We start from the raw sequence: 11,365 nt of genomic DNA, 5'->3' as shown, positions 1-11,365 counted from the left end.
TAGATAGATAGATAGATAGATAGATAGATAGATAGATAGATAGATAGATAGATAGATATGAAAGGCACTATATAGATAGATAGATAGATAGATAGATAGATAGATAGATAGATAGATAGATAGATAGATAGATAGATAGATAGATAGATATGAAAGGCACTATATAATAGATAGATAGATAGATAGATAGATAGATAGATAGATAGATAGATAGATAGATAGATAGATAGATAGATATGAAAGGCACTATATAGATAGATAGATAGATAGATAGATAGATAGATAGATAGATAGATAGATAGATAGATAGATAGATAGATAATTTTTTTTTTAATTTTTTAATATAAACTTTATTGTGCACAATAAACAGAAGACATGAACACATCAATACAAATAATTTTTTTCATATAACAATGTCATTACTCCTCCACTACTCCCCATTCTCCACACATTAAGTACACACGTCTGTATTTAGTATTCAGTACTCCAGCTAATCCTTCTAACATTTAAACATTACAATTTTCACACCAGGTCTTCCAAGTTATTCCAAATTTATTTTTAGTTGCCCCTCCTCAATAGAGCACAGCACCCCCTTCACTCCCCACACTTTTTCAAATTCTTCGATATTACACATTGTTTTATAATATGTAAATTCTAGCTTGATTCTTGAAATTACATAAAATTTGAAAATAAACAGTACCTCATCTGGTAAAGTACCACACTGTTTGTTATTACGGCTTTTTAAAATGGCTAACTTTGCTTGCCCAAGCAAATAATTTAAAAGTTGAAATTTAGATTTTGATGTTTTGTTATATTTCATGCCCCAAATAAATCTCTGAACATCAAAAGAAACAGTAAGTTTTTCACATATTTTCTGAAAATACACCAACAGAATTTTCAGTCTCGTACAATATAAAAACAAATGATAAACAGTCTCTTTCTCCCCACAGAAGGCACATTTATCGCTCACATCACTCCGAAGTTTACTTAGAAATACATTTGTTGCGATGACCCCGTGTACAACTCTCCATTGTAAATCGCCTGCTCTCTTATTATTAGGGGGTTTATAAAATTCTCTCCATGCTGGCCTGACCTCTGTTTTTACATTTAATGTTTCAGTCCAGGGTGTCATGATGGTATTTTTTAAACTTGAAAAATGGAAAACTTTGATGCAGTATACATACACATCTTTTTTTGGTAAAGACCGAAAAAAATTATTTTCCTGTTCGTCAAGCCTTAAAATCGAGTCCTCCCTCACACCATCCATGTTCAATTTGGGTTCCACCTCCAGATCAGTAAAGCAGCCTTCCTCCTCCTCCTCCTCCACCTTGTTATGCACTGAGGTCGAGTTCCCCTGACTGTCCCTTAGCCTGATGAAGTCTTTTGCCATAAATGATAATAAATAATTGACAGTTCTTATTGATCGAATGCCCAGCCTTGAAGCTAACACATTGGCATCTTTAAAACTCTTGTTGTCCTCCTCCAATAATTGAGAAACAACCACAATGCCACTTTTTATCAAATTCTTAACAAAACTAATTTTAAAAAGCAGTGGACATGTGAATAAAGAATTAAAAATGAGGGGTTCATTGAAAAGTGAAGGGGACTTGGATGGCACTCTCTGAAGAAAGGAGCTCCAAGTACGTAAAACTCCCTTATAAAATTTGGGTAACAGAGAGAGATCAAACCTGCTCAAATCTATGAGCAATAACTGCACATCAAAACCCAAATTATCAATCTTATGGAAAAATGAAAGGGCTATTCTTTTCCAAATTAGGGGTTCTAAAGAGAAAAAAAGGCGCTGTAAAACTAGCAATCTGAAACTAGCCACCTTACAGCAAACATCAGTCAGGCCTTGTCCTCCTTCCTCCACTGGTAAACAGATGAGCCCTTTCTTCAGCCAGTGCACTCCATTCCAAAAAAAGTTAACCAATAATTTCTGTATGGAGTGTAAGAGTCCTGATGGCGGGTCAACACTCATCAGTCTGTGCCACAACATGGAGGCAACGAGATTATTGATAACAAGAACTCTTCCTCTAAAAGAGAGCTTAGGCGCAATCCACTGCCATTTCTTCAATCGTAGCTCAATCTGTTGTAAACAGCCCTCCCAGTTGTCTTTTTCAATGTCCTCACCACCCAGCACAACCCCGAGATAACGGAAAGCTTTCTTATTCCAGCCCAGCCCTGATGGTAAGACAGGCGGAGGACAATGTGCCCAGTCCCCTGATAAATATGCATTCCCCTTCTCCCAGTTAACTTTAGCAGAAGACGCTCCCTCAAAAAGTGCTAAACATTTACATACAGCAGAGACGTCTTCATCAGAATTTACAAACACCACGACGTCATCTGCATAGGCCAGAAATTTAAAAGTTAGATTTTTACACAATGGAATTGTAAATCCCTGCAGGTGTTTCTCAAGCTGTCTAAGAAAAGGTTCAACGGAGATGGAGTATAACATCCCCGACAAAGGACACCCCTGACGAATCCCCCTGGTCACAGCGAATGGCCGGCTTAACACCCCATTGATTTTTAAGACTCCAAAAATGTTGGAGTACAACAATTTGATGTACTTTACAAATGGTAAACCAAAGCCAAATGCTCTTAGAGTTGTGAATAAATATTTGTGGTCGACCCGATCAAAAGCCTTTTCTTGGTCTAAAGAAAGAACGGCAACATCGAGGTTGAAAGCTTTCGAGGCAGATATGACGTCCCTCAGCACAAATATGTTGTCATGAATTTGTCTGTCCGGTACGCAGTAGGACTGGTAGGGGTTGATGATGCTGCCCATCACTTTTCTCAGCCTCGTCGCTAGTCCTTTTGAAATGATTTTATAATCCGTGCACAGTAAGCTCACGGGCCGCCAGTTCTTCAGAAAGGAGAGGTTGCCTTTCTTAGGGAGCAAAGTGACGACAGCTCTCCGACAACTGACCGGAAGTTCCCCTGCTTGTAAACTGTCCTGTACAACCTCAAAAAAATCCATGCCCAATAACGGCCAGAACTGTGTATAAAATTCAACCGGTAATCCGTCAATTCCCGGCGTCTTTCCAGTATTGAGACCATTAAGTGCAACTGTGAGTTCTTGAAAAGTGAGGTCGCTGTCCAGAAATTCGGCAGAATCGTCAGAAATGTGAGGCAGTCCTTTGAACAGAGTGGCTGAAGAAGAGAGACTGAGCGGCTCCTCTGAAAACAAAGTCTCGTAAAAAGACACAGCAAAGTCCCGGATGTCCTCCGGCTCTCTTAGCTCTTCTCCAGTATCTGTTTGGAGAACATGAATAACTTTACCTTGGGCCTCCTTTTTTTCCAAAGCAAAGAAAAATTTTGTAGGTGCATCTAGATGATTAAGTTGTTGAAAACGAGAACGTATTAAAGCGCCGTGAGCTCGAAGCTCCAGTAAATCCCGTAGTGTTGTTTTCTTCGTGGTCAGGGTGTGCAGCAGATCCTCAGAGTAGCCATTTAACAGAGTCTGATGGATCTCAGTGATCTCCTCCTCCAGTGTCTTCATTTTTAAAATGCAGGCCTTGGTGACGTGTTCAGTGTATTGCTGACAAAATTGTCGAATCTGCACCTTGGACATGTCCCACCACTGTCTCAGGGATCCAAAACGCAGCTTTGTGGATCTCCACTGCTCCCAAAAAAAATTAAAACATTTCACAAAATGACTGTCCTGAAGTAGAGTCGTGTTGAAGTGCCAGTATGATTTATATTTTTGTGGAGATGGGAGGAGAAAAGTAACAGAAACCAGAGAGTGATCGGAAAAAGCGACAGGAGTGATATGAGTGTTAGTTAATAAATTTAGGTGCCGTTTAGGACTGTAAAAGCGATCTAAACGGGCCATCGATAGGTGCCCTTTGCTCCCTTTGAGCCACGTGAACTGTTTGTCAGCTGGAAAGTGAGAGCGCCACACATCCACCAAGTCGTAGGCCTCGACGATTTCCTTAAGTATCCGGACTGACCCCAAGTGCGGCTCGGCCCCATTTCTATCCATAAACCAGTCCTCAGTACAATTAAAATCCCCCCCCAGCACGACGATCTCATTATTATTAAATTCATCCAAAATCCCCCGTAATAATTCAAAAAAATCCACCCTGGCAGTGCCATTATTTGGGGCATAAACATTAAGAAAAACCAACGAGTGGGGGCCATCCTCTGCCTGCACAACTAAAAGTCTGCCAGCCATAACCTCAGTCACCTTTGTGATTTTTAACACGGAGGTTTTACTAATCAGCACTGCCACCCCCGCACTCACACTGGTGCCATGACTGAAAAAGCCCGTCCCTCCCCAGTCCTGCACCCAGGCGGCCTGACTCTCCGGATCTGAGTGGGTCTCTTGTAGGAACCCCACATCTAAGTGCTTTTGTCTTAAAAAATCACAGACCAAGTTCCTCTTCAAATCGCCTCGACAGCCATTCACATTTAGGGTCCCCACATGTAACTCAGCCATTTTTACACCACAAAAGAAACAAACAACACACCCGAAAACCAAGAGATTCACTTTCTTGATTTGACCATCCATCAGGACTTATTCTGAAGAATCTTGCGCACTCTGCTCATTACATTTTTCAACCTTGTGGTCTCTTTTTGGTCCAACCCTAAGTTAGCTGCATTGTGCTTTATGTTTTTTGCTGAGCTCAAAAAGAGATCAAGGTCCGGAAAATAGTCTTGTACTTGAACACCCCTCTTTCCCTCTAAATATATCAAGAACTTCCTGATGCTCTTCGTACTGTATCCCCCTTTAGGCTCCATACCAAACACTGAGAAGGTGTTACCAGAAATGTCAGAATCAGTCTCTCTTTCACCTTCCACACCATCGCCACTATCTGCAATATCCTTCTCATTAACTGGCACAATTTGTTGTTTGGACAGATTTTCAGACATTAAAATCTTCTTTGCACCCGTGGTGGACTCCACTGCTTCTTTTCTTTTTCTAGTGGTTATTTGTGATGTCTCCTTACACCCACTCGACTCCACACTCACATCCATCATGGCTGCCTCACTCACTCCTGCTCTCTTTGAAACTTTTATTTCCTTGCTGCTGCTGCTGCTTGCTATTTGTTTGGTACCCAGTCCCAACTCAAGATTTTCCCCATTAACATCAACAATGGCCATGTCTGAGTTTGTCTCATTATTAGTGGGCAGAGCTGCACCACTTGGAGATGGATCATCTCCTGTTACATCATTACAGCAGCCTTCATTTTGGAACAGGGTGACATTCTTATTACCGCTGACCTCTGCAGCCTGACCAGTGGAGGCCTCCTCAGTCTCAGCTGTGCGCCCTTCTTTAAGGACGGAGGCTCCTTCACCTGGGACACTGGGTTCATCAACAGGTGTATCACCAGCCTTGGCCAGCACACCTTCATTATTATTTTCATGCTCTTGGTTAGAGTCTAGTGCAGCATTATCTTTGTCAGCAGGCTCCATTTGCTCTTCAGTTTCCTTTTCATCTAATTCATTCTCACTATCAGTCAGCTCATCTTCATCAAGCTCCTCCTCCTCTTCAGTCTCTGACTCACTCTCTCTACTTTCTTCATCACTTATATAAACATTCTCTCTTTTACAATCAATCGCTTTATGGCCTGCTCTACCACAATTGAAACATTTCATCGATTCTGAACTTACAAACACCACGTAATCCACACCCTCCACTCGGAACTTTAAGGCCACGTTAAGTTCATCAGTCGCGTTATTTAAAATCATATAAAGCTGTCGCCGAAAAGACACGACATGCTTTAAATCAGGGGATCTGCAGCCCAGTGGAATCATGCTAATTGAAGACATCACTTCACCATACCTGCGCAGTTCACGCTGCAAGATTTCATTACTCAAGAATGGAGGCACATTAGAAATAATAACCTTACGGGCAGGAGTCGACAGCGGCAACACCGATATCAGCGCGCCATTAAGTACAACACCCTACTCGACCAGTCGGGGCACCAGCGCTTCATCGTCCAGGAAAATCACCACCGCTTTATTCATACGTGACGCCGACCGGACATTCTTACACCCCACCACCCTACCGACCTCCATAACGCAGGCCTCCACCGAGACCGCCGGATCAACAAGCAACCTTACACCGTGCCTTCTGGAAAGGTTAGAAAAACTGTGTGGAGATAAGCCATCTCGTATAGCTTTAGACGCCGCCATAGCGGCAAAGCCGCTATCGCGTCCTCTTTTAAAACAGAAAAATAATTCGTAAAACTAAAACAAACAAACAAAAAAAAGGAAAAGAAAAAGAGAGATACTCACAACACGCAGCAGCCGTCGACGGCAGAAACCACAGACACGCCCACCCCAGACCACACCAATCGAGAGCCAAACGGAGAGATAGATAGATAGATAGATAGAGTAGATAGATAGATAGATAGATAGATAGTAGATAGATAGATAGATAGATAGATAGATAGATAGATAGATAGATAGATAGATATAGATAGATAGATAGATAGATATGAAAGGCACTATATGATAGATAGATAGATAGATAGATAGATAGATAGTAGATAGATAGATAGATAGATAGATAGATAGATAGATAGATAGATAGATAGATAGATAGATAGATAGATAGATAGATAGATAGATAGATAGACAGGGCCATGAGGGGGCAACCGCCCTGGATGATGAGGGGACCATGGGAATGGAGCGAGGATGCTCAAACTCACTGGGGCCCGTGGCCACTGCCAGGGGTTGCCCGGAGCGGTGTGAACCCCGGGAGATTGACACTTCCACCACACCTGGGAAGGTGGAGGAAGGACCTTCCTGGGACAACCAGAGTACTTCCGGGTGCTAGTGCAGCACTTCCGCCACATCAGGATGTGCCACCAGAAGGTCATCAGCAAGCACCTGGAGCACATCCGGCTGGATATAAAAGGGGCAGCCTTCCTATAGTCGGAGAGCTAGAGTCGGGAGCTGGAGCAGGACGAAGCTCCAGGGACAGGAGGAAGAAAGGCAGCCCACGGACATTGGGAGAGGCCCGTGTTGGGAGTGATTGGTGTGGGAGTACTGTGTGGACTTTATTAGTTTAATAAACGTGTGTTTTTGTAAAGTGCTGGTGTTTGTCAGATGGTGTTCAGACCCGCTCTCACAATAAATATGAAAGGCACTATATGATAGATAGATAGATAGATAGATAGATAGATAGATAGATAGATAGATAGATAGATAGATAGATAGATAGATAGATAGATAGATAGATAGATAGATAGATAGATAGATAGATAGATAGATAGATAGATAGATAGATAGATAGATAGATAGATAGATAGATAGAAATTCTGCTTTTTACAGAAGCTGTTCAAGTAAGATATCATATAGATGAGTAGATAATTAAATATATACACACATTTTGCTGTGAAAAATGAAGAAAATTTAAAAGAAAGACAACTTCTGACTTGTCAGTCCCAGTTCCAGTAAGGCGCTATACAGACATATTGCTGTTGGTATAAAGGAGACCCCGTCGTATTTCTTGACGCACTTCTGCTGAAAAGTTTGTAGGCTGAAAGTCCTCAGTGTTGGTGTGTCACAGAGAGGATGTGTAGAATGGTTAAAAAAAAGGAAAAATTAAAAGAAGGAGAACTTCAGCTTTGCCTAAAGATAAGAGCAGTCACAGCCACAGTGAGGCGCTATACAAGTGTATTGCTGTTGGTATAAAGGAGCCCCCAGTATTGTCTCCTGTGATTTGTTGTCTGAAAGTCCCCGGTGATTTTGTGTCACCGAGAGAGAATGTGCAGCATTGTTCATAACAGCACTCAGTTTTGTTTTATTTCCCAACTACTCTTGAACCTTCAGGGGGTCCAGAGTGCGTCCCATAACTAAACCTGCCCTTTTAATTAACTTGTTGATTTGGTGTGCTGTTACCAGCATAGAAAATGCCACTGACTGATCCTCACAACCTTACAGAAGATGTGAAGGATGTCCCTTCCCACATTAAAGGAATGCAGTTTCCTAAGGAAAAAGAGTCTGCTCTGCCCTTTCTTCTCCTGTTCCTGAGTGTTCCAAACCCAGTCCATCCTTTCAATAATATGGAGCCTCAAGTACTTGTAGGAGTGGAGCACCTCTACATCTACTCCTTGAATAGTGACTGGACACAGAGGCTCTTGGGTGCATGTGAAAGTTTTGCTGATGGTAAGATGCAGACGATTCTCTTTGCACCAAGAAACAAAGTTCTCCCCCTGTCTCCCCTCCTCTGCCTCATCCCCCTGATCTATTCACCCCATAAATGCAGAATCAACAGAGAATTTCTGCAAGTGACCTGACCTGCTGTTATTTTTATTATCTGTGGTGTGCAGAGTGAAGAGAGAAGCAGACAGGCCTATTCCTTGTGGTGCTCCAGTGTTGCTCGTGCAGTCCTTCAGTCTCACAAATGGTGGTCTCCTTGACAGACCCTCCAACATCCAGGACCCCTCAGGCTCATCCACTTGCATATCTGTGAATGGACCGCTTAACGGGGATGACTAGATGACATTGAAGGAACTGCAGAAATCAAACCCTGTAATCCTAGCAGTGCTGCCAGTTTTGTTCAGGTGAGAATAAGCCTTGTGGAGCAGACAGATAATTGTATCTTCCATGCCAATCTTCACCTGATAGGCAAATTGCTGTGGATCCAGGTGGTCCAGCACAAGGGGACTCACATTTTGAGCCTCTTCTATAGCTTCCTTACACTTCATCATCATAATTAATAAAGTATATCAGATAAGATTCTGTGAACATTAACTTTTTGCAGTAAATACATTCCATTTGTAAAATGATTGAGTGTCATTAGGTCTCCATTGATTTCTGATTGGCATGGCACAGTCGTAAACTTTAGCAACCTGGCGTAGCACCAGGGTTTATTATCTGGCTCCCCAGACACAGAAAGGGAGCAAAGCAGTCTGTGCCATTCTGTCAGAGACATCCATTCCTAATTACATTTATAAACAGTACTTTTTTACAGGTTTAAGGGTCTTAGAGTTGGCATGTGAATTACCTTAAACTATACCGCGACTGCCATCACATCCTGGCACCATAATTTATATAGAATAATATAATGATTGAATATTTAAAGGTGACATTTCTTCTCCTGAGGAATATTGTTAAATAAGCGCCTTGAAGGCAAATTAATCATGGTAAAAAATCACCACGGAATAAAGTTAATTTTGTTCTGGAATAATATTATAGCGCATTAAGGGGAACGGCAAATGAATTATTTCAAGGCAATGGACTCCTTACACAAACGGCAGTCACAATCTATCAGTGATAAGTCCATCATGGCTTATGATGCTTACTGGCATTTTTTAAAATTTTGACATAACGCAAATGAAATATAAAACAGCTAAGAGTTGGTGTGATGCTGCTGCATGTTAAAGACAAATACAGTCATAAGAAAAACTTTGGGCACCCCTCTTAATTCTTTGGATTTTTGTTTCTCATTGGCTGAGCTTTCAAAGTAGCAACTTCCTTTTAATATCTGACATGCCCTATGGACACAGTAGTATTTCAGCAGTAACATTAAGTTTATTGGATTAACAGAAAATATGCAATATGCATCATAACAAAATTAGACAGGTGCATAAATGTGGGCACCCCAACAGAGAAATGACATCAATACTTAGTTGAGCCTCCTTTTTCAAATCTAATAGCCTCTAGATGCTGTCCTCCTATAGCCTCTGATGAGTGTCTGGATTCTGGATGGAGGTATTTCTGACCATTCTTCATACAAAATCTCTCCAGTTCAGTTCAATTTGATGGACAGCCTACTTCAAATCATCCCATAGATTTTCGATGATATTCAAGTCAGGGGACTGTGACGGCCATTCCAGAACATTGTACTTCTCCCTCTGCATGAATGCCTTTGTAGATTTCCAACTGTGTTTTGGGTCATTGTCTTGTTGGAACATCCAACCCCTGCATAACTTCAACTTTGTGACTGATGCTTGAACATTATCCTGAAGAATGTGTTGATATTGGGTTGAATTCATCCGACTCTTGACTTTAACAAGGGCCCCAGTCCCTGAACTAGCCACACAGCCCCACAGCATGATGGAACCTCCACCTAATTTGACAGTAGGTAGCAGGTGTTTTTCTTGGAATGTGGTGTTCTTCTTCCGCCATGCAAAGTGCTTTTTCATCTGACCAAATAACACAATTTTTGTCTCATCAGTCCAAAGCACTTTGTTCCAGAATGAATCTGGCTTGTCTAAATGAGCATTGGCATACAACAAGCGACTCTGTTTGTGGCGTGAGTGCAGAAAGGGCTTCTTTCTTATCACCCTGCCATACAGATGTTCTTTGTGCAAATTGAATTGTAGAATGATGTACAGATACACCATCTGCAGCGAGGTGTTCTTGCAGGTCTTTGGAGGTGATCTGTGGGTTGTCTGTCACCATTCTCACAATCCTGCTCATATGCCGCTCCTGTATTTGTCTTGACCTGCCAGACCTTCTGGTTTTACAGCAACTGTGCCTGTGGCCTTCCATTTGCTGATTCCATTCCTTACAGTTGAAACTGACAGTTTAAACCTCTGAGATGACTTTTTGTAGCCTTCCCCTAAACCATGAGACTCAACAATCTTTGTTTTCAGATCTTTGGAGAGTTGCTTTGAGGATCCCATGCTGTCACTCTTCAGAGGAGAGTCAAAGGGAAGGAAGCACAACTTGTAATTGACCACCTTAAATACCTTTATATCTCATGATTGGACACACCTGTCTATGAAGTTCAAGGCTTAATGAGCTCATCACACCAAGTAATCAGCATTGAGCAGTGACAGGCATTCATATCAGCACAATGACAAGGGGACCCACATTTGTGCACAGCCAGTTTTTCACATTTGATTTAACTTCATACAACTAAATACTGCGTCACTAAACATCTTTGTTCAGAAAACACCGCAGTACTCAGATGTTCCTAGGAAATGAAAGACAAACCACTGATATCTTGTTTGTTGAAAGGAGAGTCAATTTTTATGCAGGCTGAGAGGGGGTCCCAAACTTTTTCATACGACTGTACTAGCGAATGAGGCTATAATAGTTTTACCAGTTTAATGCTCGGTCATATTTCTATACTAATTCTGTTCTTTCTTGGAAATTCATACTAGTTCTAGTCATTATTCATAATGTTTTTTAGTTTTAATTTCATAACTTGGGTGCTTTGCTCACGTGGTGCACTTCTGTCGTATCATCTGTGTTCATATATTCGCTCTCTTTTTGCTTTTACCTTTGCGTCAATATCGCATTGAATTTTGATTCCGTGTTTGGAACTACATCGTGACAACATAGTGTATAACTGCCCGTGAGTGAATATCATTTCTTTCTCTCTACACGAACTGTGTCTGACAATAGCATTCACACAAATGAGAAATGATTGAACCGTGTGCGTGCTTGAAATTTTCTC

This window comes from Erpetoichthys calabaricus, chromosome 1 (assembly GCF_900747795.2).
Source record: "Erpetoichthys calabaricus chromosome 1, fErpCal1.3, whole genome shotgun sequence".
Lineage (NCBI taxonomy): Eukaryota > Metazoa > Chordata > Cladistia > Polypteriformes > Polypteridae > Erpetoichthys > Erpetoichthys calabaricus.
Note: the sequence above shows the minus strand (reverse complement) of the source record.